This window comes from Sarcophilus harrisii, chromosome 1, assembly GCF_902635505.1.
Source record: "Sarcophilus harrisii chromosome 1, mSarHar1.11, whole genome shotgun sequence".
NCBI lineage: Eukaryota > Metazoa > Chordata > Mammalia > Dasyuromorphia > Dasyuridae > Sarcophilus > Sarcophilus harrisii.
This window is the reverse complement of record NC_045426.1, coordinates 631,942,394-631,960,116: the sequence shown is the minus strand read 5'-3', so window position 1 is coordinate 631,960,116 and position 17,723 is coordinate 631,942,394. Positions and strand designations below refer to the sequence as shown.

Below are 17,723 nucleotides of genomic sequence, written 5' to 3'. Positions count from 1 at the left end.
ACAGGTCAATCTGAGCTCTGCCTGATGTCCCTCAAAATCAACAACAAAATCAAGCCTCTCAAATGGTTTTTGAGGTGAAAGAACCAATATTTGGAGTGTAACATTTCCAGCAGAAGATACTTTGGAAAAACTTGAAAAAAGATCCGTTTCAACCAGCACGGAGGAGGCAGCCCAGTGCAGAGACCCAGGTCTAAGAACTGGGGAATCTACAGCAGTGTTGTCTACTCTGCCCTGGTTGCAAGCTGCTGAATAAGCAGATTAACTGCAAGATAACAAACACAATAGGCAGATAATAAATTTCTGAACCCCCAGAATAACAGAATTTGGCCACGCCTACCCAACATTGGAAGTTATTCAGCACTGACCCAGCACAGCCACTGTTGCTTATGGAGGAAGCTTGGACAATCTCCTATTTGTCCTAAAAGCAGGTGTCAACCTTTTAAAAAAAATGAGCAGAAAGGGAAAACGAACTGACCATAGGTAGTTTTTAGTGGGGAAAAAAATAGTAAACCTCATATCCCAAGAATACTAAAAGCAAATCATCTTCAGATGAAGCCCCAAAGGATGATATGAATTGGTGCCCATCTCACAGAGCCCTTTTGGAAGAATTCAAAAAGGATCTTAAAGAGTTAGAAGAAAGATGGGGAAAGAAAATGAGAATATTGCAAGAGAATTTGGAAAAAAATAATTTGAAGACTCCTTACAAAATAGACTAAATGAAATTCATAACTTCTTATAAAATTGATTTGACAAAATGGAAAAAAAAATAGAGTAAGGCAGGGCTTCTTAAACTTTTCCCACTCAGGACCCATTTCAACTTGATCAGTTTTTACATGACCCCAGTTACATAAGCCTATAAAATAGATATACAAATCAGACATTTACTGATAATTCATAATTTCACATTCAGTTGTGAGACCCTATATGAGATACCACTCAGTTTAAGAAGCTGTGCATTAGAAGACGGCAAAGTTGGGTGGATTTGAATCTAGTTGAACACTTCGTCCCAGAAAGTGGTCATTTGTTGATTGACATTAACGAGGAGAAATGCCTCTGGTTAAAATATTCAGTGAAATCTGGACCACACAAGATACAAAAATTATAGTCATTAGTATAAATGACGCAAGCAACAAGAGATCCTGCTTCTCTTGTATTATTAATTCTTTGGGAGTTAAGAAAACTAAAATGATGAACACTTTCTAGTCATACAAGAAAGGAGTTGCTAGATAGCGAAGGAAAATTTCAAATATCAGATGTGATAGAGCATCCGACGACTTGATTATTGCCTAATAGAGACAACAATTCGAGAAGGATGGAGAGCTGAGAGAAATCCAGAGCCCTCTTCATTGAATTTTTGATGACTACAAGGTAGATATTTATAGAAAAATCTATTTTTGGATTTCCCCCCTTACTCACAGAGCTGAAGTGTCCCAGGCTGACCTCCTTGGACTAGCTCTCTGCCACCAGCAGTTCCACTGTGTGCTTGAAGCCTAATTAGACAAATTCACCACCCATTCTTGGAAGCCCTAGTTTGTCCTTTAAAGAAGAGTTCACTTTAAGTTTGGGGGCCATTTCCCATTTTCCATGTCCTCCCAATCTCTGTAGTTAGCTGCCCAAGCACTCAGCATTCCACAAGATGCCTCATATTCTGATCAATGGGTGTGTCTGGAGGAAAGCTGAAGATGAAATTTTCAAAAAAGCTTCATGAAATCCTGCAGGAACCAGTGGGCATGGATTGCTTCTCTTTTGCATCAGCAATCTGTAAGGCAGTACAAGGCCCACTGGACTGAATGGCTGGACCTGAGCATTGAAAAACATGGATCAGAGAAGAAAAGCTGATGACAAATCAACACCAGCCCAGTAGAGCACCATTGCCCTATTCTTCGGCAGGACAGCTGCTCAGGGCTTGGAGCATTACAAATTTTTTCTGGACAAAGCTGCCCAAAGGGACAGGGAAGGACAGAAGGCAGATGATCTGCAAAAAACTTTGACCTGGAGAGATCAATCCCCATTGGAAAACAAATCCCACTGATATGGATGAGGATGAACTGGAAATGCTCTCCAAAGTAAGAGCCTGCCTGGCAAAACACACAGGGAAATGAGGGCATGAGGAAAGCCAGAGAGAAACAATTGGAAAGAGTGAGGTGCCTAGCTGCCCACCAGAAGAGCAGAGAACTTGGAGTGGCTGGCATGGAATTTCAGCATTATAATAGACTCCTTCTTCTGAATTTGTTTGAAAATAAGCCTGCTCCGGGCTTTTATGACTCCTTTGAAGAAAATGATCTGGGCCGTTGTTGTGAACTTCAACAAGTTACATCAGCAAAAGCTTGTTGAGAGCTAAGATCTCAAAGGGAAAGTCAAAAGAGGAAGACAGACTTTTGAAAAAGAAAAAGGGAGTCCGATTTGCCATCACCTATTCTTCAAATCAGTGGAACCCCAGAAGTGACTAAAAAGAAGTTGGGACATATCTTCCAGAATTTCCATTTTGGAGAGGCCTTCCAGGTCAACATTTCTATTTCCCACCAGGGCTTGTTCCATCAAGCCTTCTTCTCATTTCCTCCAGCTCCAAGTCAGGCAGTGATACAGACTAGGATTATTGTTCCCTGTCCATGGTACTGAAGGCATCCTAGTAATAAAACAGAGCCAGTCTCGAAACTAGAAGAACTGGATTCAAGTCATGCTTGACCTATTCAAGTTGTATAGGTCATGCCAATGTGTTCCATGCGAGAGAACTCATATGGAAAAAAAAAAATCAATGAAAGTCCCTATTCTCCAAATCTGAACCTGTATCCAGGTGTAAGCAAATTCTAGATCAACCTTGTAGAAATATGCAGAGTTCCTACTTTTTATCCCAAACTTCCACCCTGACTCCTTATGTTAGTCTGACTCGGGCTATAAATGGAAGAATTTCATTTCCTTCCCAGTTTGTCCATCAATGGGTACAAAGAAACCAAAAACGTTTGTTCAGCACTCAAGACCTAATAAAAAAATCTCCAAGTTACATAAAATAATTTGAGAGATAGAATAAAGAAACCTCAACTTGGCCATACTCGAACCTGATTAATTCTAACCATTATGTTTGATTTTTTTTTAATCCATGAAACTTATTTGGCTTAATATCATCAAATTTCAGAAAGATTTAATAGCAAAAAATATTTATTTAAACAATTTGTTTTTATACTCTCTGGTACCAGATACAAGTTCTCTCATTTCCTTTAACTCACTTGTTGAGATAATCAGTTCCAACAAATAGATTAGAGTAGAGATCATGTCTTAGATGATTAGAGATCAGTTCCAACCATTTTCTTCCTTTACTAAACCCTAGTTCTTGTCTATATCATGACCTCTAATTCCTTGACTTCCTCAGTTTTTTCCCCAGGCCATCTCTTCTTCACTAGCCACTCTCCTTTTTTCCTGCTATCCTGATACCTTGGAAAGAAGCCAAGGTAGAACTAAATTTGTTAGTCAAGCTCCAACCAAGTTCCTAACCAATCAGCAGATCAGATTTTGCTCTCAAACCTCAGTCTCAATCCTGCTATCTTCGCACCTCATACATACAAAGCTGAACAAAGGTAAAGAAAAAAATCATACATTTGTTGAATCATACATTATTCCATTACAAATCTATCACATAACCCTACTGGGTCATCATTGACACTCAATGATCCTACACTTCCCTTCCAACTCATTTTCCTCACTTTCCACAGTGAGTCTTCTCAATCTTTATATCCTTCCTCAGAACTTTCAGTTTCTTATCTTTTCCATGCTTAGCCGAGAGCCTTGTTTTATTTTACAGAAAAAATTTGAGGCCATTTGCAGTAAGCTCTTTTCTCTTCTTCCTCAATCTCAGTCTTTACCACTATTTTCTTCCAACCTTGTCTCATATGAAAGAGACCTCCCTACCAAAGCCAGTTCCCCTACCTGCAAAAACAAGCAATCACACTATCCCATATCCTCCAACAGATTGCTCCCTGTCATCCTGTAATCTATGTCTGGGATGCTGTCTCTCCTCAACTATGCCTATTGAACCATGCCTAGCTTCCTTTAAGTTCCAACTAAGACTACATCTTCATAGGAAGTCTGTCAATGTCATTTAATTCTAGTGCCTTTTCTATGCCGACTTTCCCATTTATCTTGTAAATAAGCTTGTTTGTACATATTTATTGGTCTGTCATCTCCCTCAGATTGTAAGATTAAAGGTAAGGACTATCTTTTGCCTTCCTTTGTATCTGCAACACTTACATTGGTATCTGGTTATAGTAGGTGCTTAATATGTTAGAGAGGTCAGATGACTTGCCAGTGTAACTCGGGATTCAAATTCAGGTCAGTCTTTCTGACTTCAAATCTTTTGCTCCATCTATTATATACCACTGTAGAGGGCCAGAAGGTAAGACTCCATCCCAGGTTTTGAGTCTTACAGTAATTTAGCTCACCAAAACTCTTATTGAAATAGCAGAGACTGCTTGTCAATATAATAAATTAAAAATCTAGTGACTGAAGCAAAATGCAAACACTCTTTGGATTAAAATCTAAAGCTTTGAACTTAGGACAGGAAAATGTCTACAAGGAAACTAAAGGTATTTGGGAAAAAGATACTTGAGATAATGGTATAATAAATCCTTCAACTCACTACAGGAGCAGGACTCCAACGTATTACCTAACTGCAGGTCATCTTGAGCTACAATTCTAGAAATATGCTTTATTTCTATGTGATCTTTCCTTCCATTTGTTATAAGCTCTTTTTAATTAGGAGGGGGAGGGTAAAGAAACTGACTAAAGCATGGGCTTCTAACATCAATTGGACTCAAAGCCTTCTCTAGACAGTTGCCATGTTCTGCATAAATATATTCTAAGACAAATCTTTCCCTAAGGTTTTCTAAAATAGGAGCCCAAGGAGTTTTACTAACACATTTTATGATAGGTAACTTAGATGACAGTGACTAAAACTTTATGAATGATCCAAGGGTTAGTCACCTAAATTCTCCCATGACACAAAAACCCTCTATGTAATGCTGAAGCAAAAGCCTCCTCTTATGCCATGGTTTCTTGAAAACAGACTTCTGGGAAGGTATGTTTCCATAGAACTAAAGAAAATACTTATTTGGAGACAGGTTTTTCCTTCTATGAGGATCTGAAAATTCCAGTGAACTTCCTGCCTCTTTTAGGGACCTGACAGATTCTAAATGCAATCTAAAACATTGAAAAACCGCTAAGGGAATCCTTTGATGGTTGCCCTTTATGAGGTTGATCATTAGGTCAGTTAATGTAATGGTACCTGAACAGATTCTATAGTAAACCTTATGCCCATAAAGAGTAAATACTTCAAACTCATTTTTATATCTTTAGGACAGCTCCTATTGTGCTACAAAGGAGACCAAAATCAGAAATATCTAAATCCTGGCCTGATACATATAAATCTTTCGTAAAGAGATCTATAAGGAGATTTCTGCTTGAGTGAGAGAGAATGGGTCATTAGGAATCCAGAAATGTCTCTTGAATTGTGTAATCATTGTGCATTTCTTGTGGAATCTTAGAGTTGGGGGAAAAATCTTACAGATGATCTTCAAGTTGATTTAATTATAATAGTGCCAAGAGTGTGATGGAGCCTGTGAAGGCAACTTCTTGTCCTCTCCCATTTTTGTTCTTTGTGGATAGAAGGCCCTAGGGATACATCATTGGTCTAAAATCATGTTGCTTTTGCATAAGTTATAGTCACTGACATCTCATTTTGGCGAGAGCTAATAGGACAGGTGGGAAAGGTAAATGTCAAGCAAGAATGTGTGGATTTTCTAAATCTTCACTATCTGGAAGTATAACTAAAAGGTGTGGCAGCTGCTTATCAAATCAAGAAACAAGGCCCAGTGCTAAAAGTTGGGAGAAAGATGTGGTAAAGACTTCTTTCATTTCTCTAAATTTGTCTATTGGGCTTCTTTGAATAGAGCCCAATCTTACTGAAGAGTAAGCATAAAGAATAAATCTTAGCTGTCACTGATGTCCTTTAAGTAAAGGTATTTTGAACCTATCCTAGGAGAAGAGGCTGTGGGGACCCAGACTTTTTTTTTTTATACTGAAGATATACTTTATACTGGAAGAGTTGACAGAAGCAAGAGCAAATATTAAAACTACTTTTTATAGCTGCAGCCTCATGCAAACATTCTGGAAGGCATCTCCTTAGGGATTTATGAAATGATCTTTGACCTCTAAAAACTCATCTTTCTAGGAGTTCACCAAGCCAAGAGAAAAATAAATTCCACTATCATTCAGGTAAGAGACAAGACTTTTTTCCATAGATCAAAAAAGCTTTGAAGTAAAAGCAGAATAGGATTCCAGCCCAAAGAAGAGATTCCTACTGCCACTGTATTCCTGGCTGAAAAACCTTTTGGGAGGACATCAAAGTCATAACCTCTAGGAAAAGGCACTCTCTCAACCTGGTAGAGATGTTTCACTATTTCAAAAAAACTGTAGAAAAAAGTGACAAAGCTGTGGAAGAGGGAGAAAGAACTGCAGAAAGAGAAGGAATCAGGAAACCTCTCTGAAGACAATCAAGACATTTCCTCAGGCTCCATGTTAGCCATAGATGCCACCATGGCAGTTACAGGTGATCCAGAGAACAGTGGCAGTGAAGAGAGCTGAGGAAGAATTCACCTTGCTTCCTATGCTACCCAAAGTTTGTCCCGGGACATTTGGAATATTTGCAAGATACCTTGATGTATCCCTGACCTTCCAACTGCCTATCAGACTTATAGCTTTCATTAGAATAGTCATCTTTTCTGTCAGCACTGCTGTTGTTGCTGGTATAAGAATCATGACAGCAGCAGTGATCAAAGTGGCAATCACTGCCATGATGATTATGGCAATGATGTCTACAACGATGACAGTGTCAACCTCCAAGAAATAGACACTGTTGACTTCCATCTTCACATCCTGCAGAGCAAATTAGAAGACAACTACACAAAAGTGATTGAAGTGGAAAACCTATAGAAGGGAAAGAGGAGCAGGAAGAAAAGCACAAGGTCAATGGAAAGAAAGATCAGGAAGACTCATCTTCAGGCTCCACTTTGGTCGATAGTGTCCCCATGTCTACTTCACGAGACCCAGAAATAGATGCTAGAAATTAGAGTTCTAATGAAGAAATCTTTGAGGTTCAAGATAATCTTTCCTTGATTCCCAGTCCTGCTCTTGTTGAAAGGCTGGAGAACCAGAGCCCTGCTCCAGATTCTGTTCCTGTTTTTGCTTTCCTTGTTTTCCCTGCTTTCGTAGAGCTTGGAAATACCTGGTGACAATTTTCAATACCAGCAAGAAAGCCCAGGCAGCCAATGTGCACTCAGATTCTAGTCTGCCAGTGACTTGCAGTGATGCTATCAAGGAGTCGATGGTCACAACAATTTGAACATCGATTTCTGGGGTTTTCCTTGAATCCTCTTTTTATTCTTTTCTTTTCTTTTTTCCCAAGTGGCTAGCTGGGCACAAGGCAAGTCTTGACACTAGGGAAGACAGCCTCTCCCTTTTTGAGAGAAGCTTTTAAGAAGACTAAAAACTTCATGTTCAGACCCCCATTCACTATTATTGTTTGGAGGTAACAAAATTATACAGAAAAACCACATTCTCAATGAATGCCAATTTGAAGATGTAGGAGGGGGGTGTGCGCATTACCCAAGTTTGTCCCAGGACATTTGGAATATTTGCAAGATACCTTGATGTATCCCGACCTTCCAACTGCCTACCAGACTTATACCAGCAACAACAGCAGTGCTGACAGAAAAGATGACTATTCTAATAAAAGCTATAAGAATCATGACAGCATCAGTGATCAAAATGACAATCACTGCCATGATAATGGCAATGATGTCTATAACGATGACAATGTCATCCTCCTACAAGAAATGGACACTGTTGACTTCCATCTTCACATCTTGCAGAGCAAATTAGAAGACAACTACACAAAAGTGATTGAAGTGGAAAACCTATAGAAGGGAAAGAGGAGCAGGAAGAAAAGCACAAGGTCAATGGAAAGAAAGATCAGGAAGACTCATCTTCAAGGCTCCACTTTGGTCGATAGTGTCCCCATGTCTACTTCATGAGACCCAGAAATAGATGCTAGAAATTAGAGTTCTAATGAAGAAATCTTTGAGGTTCAAGATAATCTTTCCTTGATTCCCCAAGTCCTGCTCTTGTTGAAAGGCTGGAACCAGAGCCCTGCTCCAGATTCTGTTCCTGTTTTTGCTTTCCTTGTTTTCCCTGCTTTTGTAGAGCTTGGAAATACCTGGTGACAATTTTCAATACCAGCAAGAAAGCCCAGGCAGCCAATGTGCACTCAGATTCTAGAGTCTGCCAGTGACTTGCAGTGATGCTATCAAGGAGTCGATGGTCACAATTTGAACATCGATTTCTGGGGTTTTCCTTGAATCCTCCTTTTTATTCTTTTCTTTTCTTTTTTCCCCAAGTGGCTAGCTGGGCACAAGGCAAGTCTTGACACTAGGGAAGACAGCTTCTCCCTTTTTGAAAGAAGCTTTTAAGAAGACTAAAAAAACTTCATGTTCAGACCCCCATTCACTATTATTGTTTGGAGGTAACAAAATTATACAGAAAAACCACATTCTCAATGAATGCCAATTTGAAGATATAGGAGGGGGGTGTGCGCATTACCCAAGTTTGTCCCAGGACATTTGGAATATTTGCAAGATACCTTGGATGTATCCCGACCTTCCAACTGCCTACCAGACTTATACCAGCAACAACAGCAGTGCTGACAGAAAAGATGACTATTCTAATAAAAGCTATAAGAATCATGACAGCATCAGTGATCAAAGTGACAATCACTGCCATGATAATGGCAATGATGTCTATAACGATGACAATGTCATCCTCCTACAAGAAATGGACACTGTTGACTTCCATCTTCACATCCTGCAGAGTAAGTTAGAAGACAACTACACAAAAGTGAAGTGGAAAACCTATAGAAGGGAAAGAGGAGCAGGAAGAGCACAAAGAGTACAAAGCAAGAAGTCAATGGAAAGATCAGGAAGGGTGTCTGTTCTGCAGGTGCAGCGGTGGCAACAGCAACCTAAATAGCTATGACTCCACGTCGTAGGGAGGAGGAGCAGAAAGAAAGCAGTGGAAAGGACTGGCCCAGCATTGTCTTTGCGCGGAGACCTTGGCCTTCCTGCTCTGATCTCCATCACTCACAGTGCCCTCCTGTCTCCTGGGGTCGGAGCCATGTTGGGGCTAGGGCCGGGCCCAGGGATGCCGAACGAGCAGTATGATTTCCTGTTCAAGCTGGTGGGGGATGCAAGTGTGGGCAAGACATGTGTGATTCAGTGCTTCAAGACAGGCAGTTTCTCGGAGCGCCAGGGCAGCACCATCGGTGTGGATTTTACCATGAAGACTCTAGAGATTCAAGGAAAGTGAGTCAAGCTGCAGATCTGGGACACCGTTGGCCAGGAACGTTTCCGGACTATCACCCAGAGCTATTACCGAAGCGCCAATGGAGCCATCCTTGCCTATGACATCACCAAAAAGAATTCCTTCCTCTTTATGCCTCACTGGATTGAGGAGGTCAGAAAGTACACAGGATCCAGTATAGTCCAACTGCTGATTGCAAACAAGTCAGACCTAAGTGACCTTTGGGAAGTCCAGTTGAGCAAAGCCCAGCTCCTGGCCAACCGTTATGAAATCCTCTGTGCCATCGAGAAGTCTGCAAAAGACTCCAGCAACGTGGAGAAGGCCTTTGTGAAGGTGGCCACCGAGTTCATGAGACACGGGGGCCCTGTGTTCAATGAGCAGAACACTGGCAACAAGCTGGACAGCAAGGAGGTGTTGGAAGGCTGGGGCTGTGGCTGCTGATGGCAGCGGGAGCAGGCAGTGGGCACTGGGGGAATGAGACAGTGCCAATACCGTGTTTCCTTTGATCTAATGCTAGTGTTAATTGCAATAACTCCTACTCCAAAATGGGGGAACAACAATTTTGTAGCAGCAAGAGCAGTTATGATTATGCTTTGATTTTTTTTTCTTATTTAAAGGGACGTAGAAAGGGCAACTGGGTCTACTAGAGTATGGCCATAAGGGGGAAGTTCTCCAAGAAGGATTAGGGGTAGGGGGTTAACTTATTCCTTTGTCTCCTTTGCTCTAAAGATGACCATTAGCCTTACTGATTCCATGACTTTGGAGAAGATGCAGGGAGGAGGAAGGGAGGGCAAGATTTTCTCCCCTCAGACTCATTTGAGATACAAGTAGTTTCTACCCAGCCCCAGCATCCTTTGTCTATGTCCCTTTAAATCCTTCTCATTGCAGGAGCCATCCAAGCTCCTACTAAGTTAGGTGGTGGGGCAAAGGAGAGGATCGTCCTCTGCTCTGAAAGGGAATTGATACCCACTGAGATGAGGTACTGCTTCTCCCCTGCCAATCTTGGTTTCTGTCATGTTATTCTGATTATCCAGATATTTTTAAATTATTTTTTTAGGTTAATGGCCCACAAGTGAATTTAGGGTTAGGGTTAGTTTGAATGGGATTTAAGTCCCCTCACTTTTAACCTATATTTGGTTTTCATACTATTTTGATTGGTCGTTTCCAAGCGACTTCAAGTTTCTTTTCGTGGCCCTAGAAGCAATCTCCCCTTTCCAGGGACACCTTGTGTAAACAGAATTGGATGAGCAGGGTGTGATGAGGGCCATCTTGGCACCCATCAGCTTAGCTCAGACTCCCCTCTTCCCGAGTGTGGGGACCTGCTGGGAAGAGACCCGCCTTGTTCTAGCTTAGAAAGCTTTGCTCTTCCATTTCTAAAACCACCTTTTCTTCCTGCCCCAGTGGTTTTTAAAGGTAAATTTTATGGTAATTAAATGTAATTCAACAGTTCAAGTGTTCTGAGGAACAGGGAGGGATGGTGGGGAGAAAGTCAGGAGTATTCTCTCAGTGGAAACTAATTCCTGAGAAGGCTTATATTTTTAAAATTGTAAACCAGTTAAATAGAAAGTGAAAATACCCCAAAAGCACAAGGGGGATACAAGGTTCTTCCAATGTGCTTCTCACTCATGGTTAGAATAGGGAAGAACACCATTATCACGAGGTCCAGAGATTGACTTGAGCTTTTGAACATTTCCATTCAGAGTAGTTCCCTGCAGCTCATCACACAGGAAAGAGATAGGGTCAAAGTGGGCACCCAGCCATACCAGCTTCCTCTATCTGGTTTCTAACAAGGTAGGCCCAGAAATTCCCCTCTGCTCCTTTGAAACATTAGCTTTTCCTCCAGACAAATCTGCTAAAACAATGTTGAAGAATAAGTTCATTCTATCTCTTTGTAGAATTTAAACTTGATCTTCTAAGTACCATAGGTGTCTTAGAAATTTATGAACACATAGTAGCAGCATTAAAGCTATCTTTGGGCATCCTTCAAAAGCTTATTTGTGTCACTGGGACCTGGACAGAAATGGCCAAATCATGGGCTGTTTATATACACATTCTGTTGTGTCAGCAAGTCCTTGTTTGTCCCTCTCTGGCATGTCAACTGTGACCTGTCCATCATTGCCTCTTCTGACAAACTTCCCTGCCTCCGATTCCCTCAGGACCCTACTTAGAGGGACAGTTTAACTTTTAATAATCTGAGGTTAATGGAACATGTGCTATATCTTCATTTCTGAAGTGAATCTGAGCACATTCTCAGGGGCCCTATTTTTGTTACTCCACTGCAGAACTTTGAGGAGCAAAAAACACACCCATACTCGGCTTTACCACTAACTCCTTCTGTCTTCCTCCTAGTAATACAGGCAAGCTTTGTGTCCTCCGATCCTTTCTTTTGATTTCAGGACCTGCTGCTACTCTCCCTTTCCAGGGTTAGCCCTGGGGATGGGTGGCTGCAGGTACTGCTGCCCCATTCCAGCTACTTTCTGGAAAGTAATGTTGAACCCAGATGGAGTTCTGATATAGTTTGTCTAGGGAAAGAGATCCTTCTCTCCTCCCAGATCTTTCACAAAGCTGCCAATAGGAGATCCAGGGGCTTGAGATATCTCGATTTTGCCAGGATCTACTGCCTAAATCTTGGCTTCTGCTAAATCACCATGATTCTGAGAGTGGCTGTGGGTTAATTGTCTCTTCATGATGGGGGACAGAACCTAGAATCTAGAAGCCTTTTTTTCCTTGGTCTGAGTTCCTCAACAAAGATGCCAGATACTCAATGCACAGAAGCCACCTGTCATACCCAGTACAAAACCAAGTAGCTAAACCCTAGTTCTCCAAGGTGCATCTGAGATATGGGTTTGGAAGAGGGTCCCTTTTAATAGTCAAGGAGGGGGAAGAAAGGGTTTCATTCTGATCCTGCTATACACCTCCCCCATCCTTGGGTCTTAGGAAAGGAAACCACTTAACATCACTATCTGGAGAGCCAGATCTTTCTCACCTCAAGGTTATTGTGAAGAAAGGGCTTCTTTTCTAACTGTGTGACACAATCCATTTTATTCCTAGGAGTAAAATGTGGGATCAGTGGTTTTTCCTTAGCACATAATGATGGCTATTTCCCCTAAGCTGAAGATCTCACTGTTACTCAAGACCATCTCCACTGTAGAATTCCCAGTGCACAAATTGGCTATTTGTCAGTCCACAGCCAGAAGCTTGCTTTCTTATTCTGTTTCTCAGCCTCCCAACTTTTTCCTTTTCAAACCCCTATGGAGCTGCCAAGTTAGTTGACAGCATTTTGTGCTTGGGCTGAAAAAAAGGCTTTGGTTAAAAATGTGTGCCTTGATCACAAGACCATTGTCTAAGACAGGTTTCTCTTGTAGAAGAAGGAAACTCCTGGTATCTATTGTGGCTTGCTGTTCTTAAACTAAAGCCAGATGCCTTCCTCTATTTCTCTTGACATCATGTCTTTTCAGCCACACATGTTGAGTAAAAGTTAAGGCTATTTTTAAATTCTCCCCCAAACCCAGTTTCTCCTGTTTGTCTCTGTGGCACCTTTAAAAACCAAAGTTACCCTTGTCTTTGACCACTTGATTGCTTCCCAAATCCAGTTGCTAACCCTCCGACTTCTGGCAGCCCTGGCCTACTACAGGCTTTGGATCACCTCAAGCCTGGATTACAGTAATAACCTTCACTGTGCCTCTGCCTCTCACCCCTGGAACACGCCGCCATCCAGATTAGCTTGTACACCTCGTGTCATTCCCTTTAATATTGCCCATATATTTGCCTTTGCCTGAGGAGTAAATCCCAAATTCAGCCTTTCATTATTTTTCAGTCCTTTCCCAGAACTTTTCCTTTCCTGACATTCTGCCCTTCCTGGAAGGTGCCCTGGAGTGTCACAGCCACTGTTGTCCATCTATTGATATCCTGGCCACCCTGTAAAGCCTCAACCTTCCTTTCCAGTACCAAGTTCTCCCCACCTTCCCCTTACTTACAAGCATTGAACGATGACGGTCTGGGGTGGATGGCTGTCCTCTTGTAAGGTACAAGCACCCTTGCCCTAGGGACTAGCACAGCACCATCAGTAGGTTTTAAGGGTATTAAATAAATGCAATATGCAAATCTAAAAGGAACTGGGGAAATAATTTTCGTTCCACTTGAGCCTTTGGAAGAGCAAATGAGAAGAGCGAGATCTTGTTCTTTCCATCAGCCTGTTGTGTTTACCCCATCAGACTGCTGGGTAACTGGAGAATTCGGCCAAAGAGAACCCAAACCTTCTTAAATGTCCTTTCCTGAAACGCCCCCCCCCCTCCCACTTAGAGTGAGGAGAACCTGTTCTAATCTCTTCCTTGTTTATAAATTACCAAAGAGCAGGAGGAGGAGCTGCTCGGGGCCCAATGCAGCCAACCAGGCCAGTGGGGGAGGTTGGCTGTTCTGGAAGCTGTTCACACTGGCTTCTGGGGGACAGGCTGGGCCAATTTGGGCTCAGCTGGAGTTAACATGGCCCAGAGAAGCCGGGGCCTTGTCCTAGCACCATTTTGGGGTTTGGTGGGCTTGCCCCCTGATTTCCCAGGTCTCTGAACTATAATCTTGGCCATCTGCTGAGATATCGCTTGTCCAATGACCAGGGTTTGCATGTTGCAATGTATTTAAAATAGAAACTGGAAACAGATTTGGGCATTCTCCACTCTGGGGAGATGGGGGTGAGCAATCATTCCAAGACTGTAGGATTTTTTTTTCATTTTTGTGAAACTGCCATCCTTCACATAGATCTGCCCTGAATCTAGGGGAGACTCATAGATGCCCCCAGACTGATAGGGGTCTGTCTGTTGCTCCTTCAAGGACAAAGTTGAGATCCAGCAAGGATTCTGGATTGCTGATGTGTGTGGGAGGGAAGAAAGTTCTTAATTCATATTGAATTCAATTATTTCATTTCCAAAATTACTTCAGGGATGAGTGTTGGGTGGCCATCTCTTGAGGTCCCCCTTTTCTGTCCCATTCTCTGTCCTGTAGCTCCTCAGTCACTTTTCTCCTCAGGAGAACATGGGGAACCATTTGCTTTTTTTTTTTTTTTTTTTTTTTTTTTGACTTGACCTACCTGGAAAAGGCCAAGGCAATTTGGAATGTGAGGCCTTGAGAGTGAACTTTGTATACTTTAGTCATTTTTTTTCATATTTTGCCTTTCATCTATTTATGAATTTATAAACTTTAATAAAAATGTTTATTTTTAAAAATGTGAAAAAAAAGAAAGATCAGGAAGACTCATCTTCATGCTCCACTTTGGTCGATAGTGTCCCCATGTCTACTTCACGAGACCCAGAAATAGGTGCTAGAAATTAAGAGTTCTAATGAAGAAATCTTTGAGGTTCAAGATAATCTTTCCTTGATTCCCCAAGTCCTGCTCTTGTTGAAAGGCTGGAACCAGAGCCCTGCTCCAGATTCTGTTCCTGTTTTTGCTTTCCTTGTTTTCCCTGCTTTCGTAGAGCTTGGAAATACCTGGTGACAATTTTCAATACCAGCAAGAAAGCCCAGGCAGCCAATGTACACTCAGATTCTAGTCTGCCAGTGACTTGCAGTGATGCTATCAAGGAGTCGATGGTCACAACAATTTGAACATCGATTTCTGGGGTTTTCCTTGAATCCTCTTCTTTTTATTCTTTTCTTTTCTTTTTTCCCAAGTGGCTAGCTGGGCACAAGGCAAGTCTTGACACTAGGGAAGACAGCCTCTCCCTTTTTGAGAGAGCTTTTAAGAACTAAAAACTTCATGTTCAGACCCCCATTCACTATTATTGTTTGGAGGTAACAAAATTATACAGAAAAACCACATTCTCAATGAATGCCAATTTGAAGGTATAGGAGGTGTGTGAGAGGAGAGGGGGGAGAGAGAGAGAGAGAGAGAGACAGACACTAAGTTTTGCTGACATTTCCCTTTTATCCTTTTTGTAACACTCATTTTTAATCTGAAATGTCTGTCTAGAAGAGAATGGGGGAGGAATTCTTGTTGAAATTCTGGTGATGGAGAAGAACATTTCAATAAAATCTATTTTTACAAACCTAAAAAAAAAGTAAAAGCAGAATAGAGAAGTAAGCAAAGAGGCAGAACAGAAACCTGACCTATGCGCCAAGTGATTGAGAAAATATGAATCAAGCAATGTAAGAATACCTGGAAACTTAGAAGATAGCTAATGTTCTTATACAGAGAAGAGCTGGACTAGCAGCTTCTTTCATTTGAAGATTTTTATACCAATTGCCCTCCATGTTCGAAACAACCCTCCATTTTTCACCTGTATCCCTTAGAATACTTTCCTTAAAGATGTGGCAATTTCTACCCAAAATCTTTACGGATTTTAACTAAAAATGCTGCCGTCTTATGAATTTGTTTCCTTTATTCTCATTATATAATGAATATATATATATGTCTTCTACAGGAGAATAAGCTGCTTACTAAAGTAAGATTGTTTGTGTTTGTATTCAGAGCACCTATCACAGGACCTGGCACATAGTAAGTACTTAATACTAATGAAGTAGATCTATAGATAATATTGAAAAGTTATCCTGTAAGAGTTAGAAAAGATTCCTCCTGGGGAAGTTAAGGAAATAACCATTTGCATGTTGGACATTAAGAATAGACTACTGTCCTGACTAAGCAAGTATTTGGAACTTCCAGTAAAATTTCTTTATACTTGTTAAACTTAAGGAATATGAATTTTGTAATTCAGAAGAGAAAAATACCACAGAAGGGAACCAGAAAGCCTCTGCTTTGACATCATGATGATAGACTCATGGGCACAATATGGATTAACTCACTTGGATTAATTTAACCCTTCTTTGCTGAACCCAGTCTCCTCCGGCTAATAACCTGGTCTGGAGAGAGCATCCTAATCTTAGTAATTAGTAACTGTGCCCTTGAAAGAGGCAAATACAGGGACTGAAGTCCCTCACTCTTTAGGATTACAGATGAATAAAGAAATGCTAGAATTATGGGATAGAGATCTCCTGGCCAAATAATTTCACATTGGTCAGAGGTATGGAGGAAGTGAGAAGAGGCTGTTGCTTAGCATAGTGAACTTAAACTGCTCTTTTTGATCTTTTTTTTTATTTTTATTTCCGCTTTCTAAGGGGCAAAGAAGTTAAATTTTAAGACTATTAAAGTTAGCTGTCAATCTAGCTTTGGGATGCCTTAATCATTACACCATTCTATCATTCAATCTTATTGAGGCCAACATCACTTCAAAGAAAACAGAAGAATATATCCTGTCACTTCAGACATGGATCATTTGGCCTTACTGAAGAAGGCGCCATCATATCTCCATTCTGTAGACACTCCTTGTTCTGGGTGTGGCAATTGGCGATTTAAACTCCTTTGGTTTGGCAACCACTTTTGTGTTGTCTTTCTAACTTACTCTTCAGGATGTGGCATTTAAATCTAGACCCTTTCTTCCTTTGCTAGAGTTCTTGTATTCCTTCATGTGTTCTAAGAGAATCTTATGAGAAATAATGAAAACTGTCATCCTAACACTCTCATCACCATTTATTTTCATTCTTTCCTTTATGCCTGAAATGTATCAAAAGCGTTTCTAAATTCACAAGTCAGGATTCTGAGAAATCACTAAATAGTGTCACCTCAGCTACCAAGCAGAAACTAAAATTAAATCCCTGGAAATGCTAGGCTGAAGCTGACCAGTATTCTAAGCTCTGCCCAGCTTGTAACCTGATAACACCAGAGCTATTAAACCTGGCACCTTGCCATTTTGATAAAGGCAGAATGAAAACAGCTGGACAAATGGAGAAACAAAGTCACCAGTCCAAATGTTGGTATTGGTTTGTTCCCTTGATAAACTACCCAGTTTGGCCTGAAATAGAAAGCAGAGTCTGCATTGGTGGGGAAGGCTTCTTGTGGAAGTTCAGTAGGGGATTTTTATGCCACAGTAAAACAGAAGGGATAATATAACAATATGGAAGAAAAGGAGAAGATAAAGAAATCAGTATTGGTACACACGGTGTTCTCTGAGCTCAGATATTCAAAAGGCACATATAGACATAAATTGTAAGAAAATCTCTTGCTTGAATACTTCTAGTGAACTCAAGTTAAGTCTGTTTCCCAGAACAGAAGGCAGTTTAAGTTGAGTGATGAATCAGAAATAGACTTTCAAAAGTATTTAGATTAAAAGGCAGAATATAGTTGACTTTTTCCTAGGAGTTTGGCTCCAAAAGGAGTGACATTGGATATTAACTTCAAGGGTTATAAGATCAATTGGAGATATTTTGAAGGAATTGGGCATATTTCTTGCTAACATGAAAGGAATCAGAAAAGGAAAGATTTCTTGATGGCATATACC

General features: G+C 40.9%; 1 pseudogene; it reads left to right on the top strand.

The window, feature by feature from the left end:
* Window positions 1-675: 675 nt before the first annotated feature.
* LOC116420706 lies at window positions 676-12,820 on the top strand (annotated as a pseudogene).
* Window positions 12,821-17,723: the final 4,903 nt, after the last annotated feature.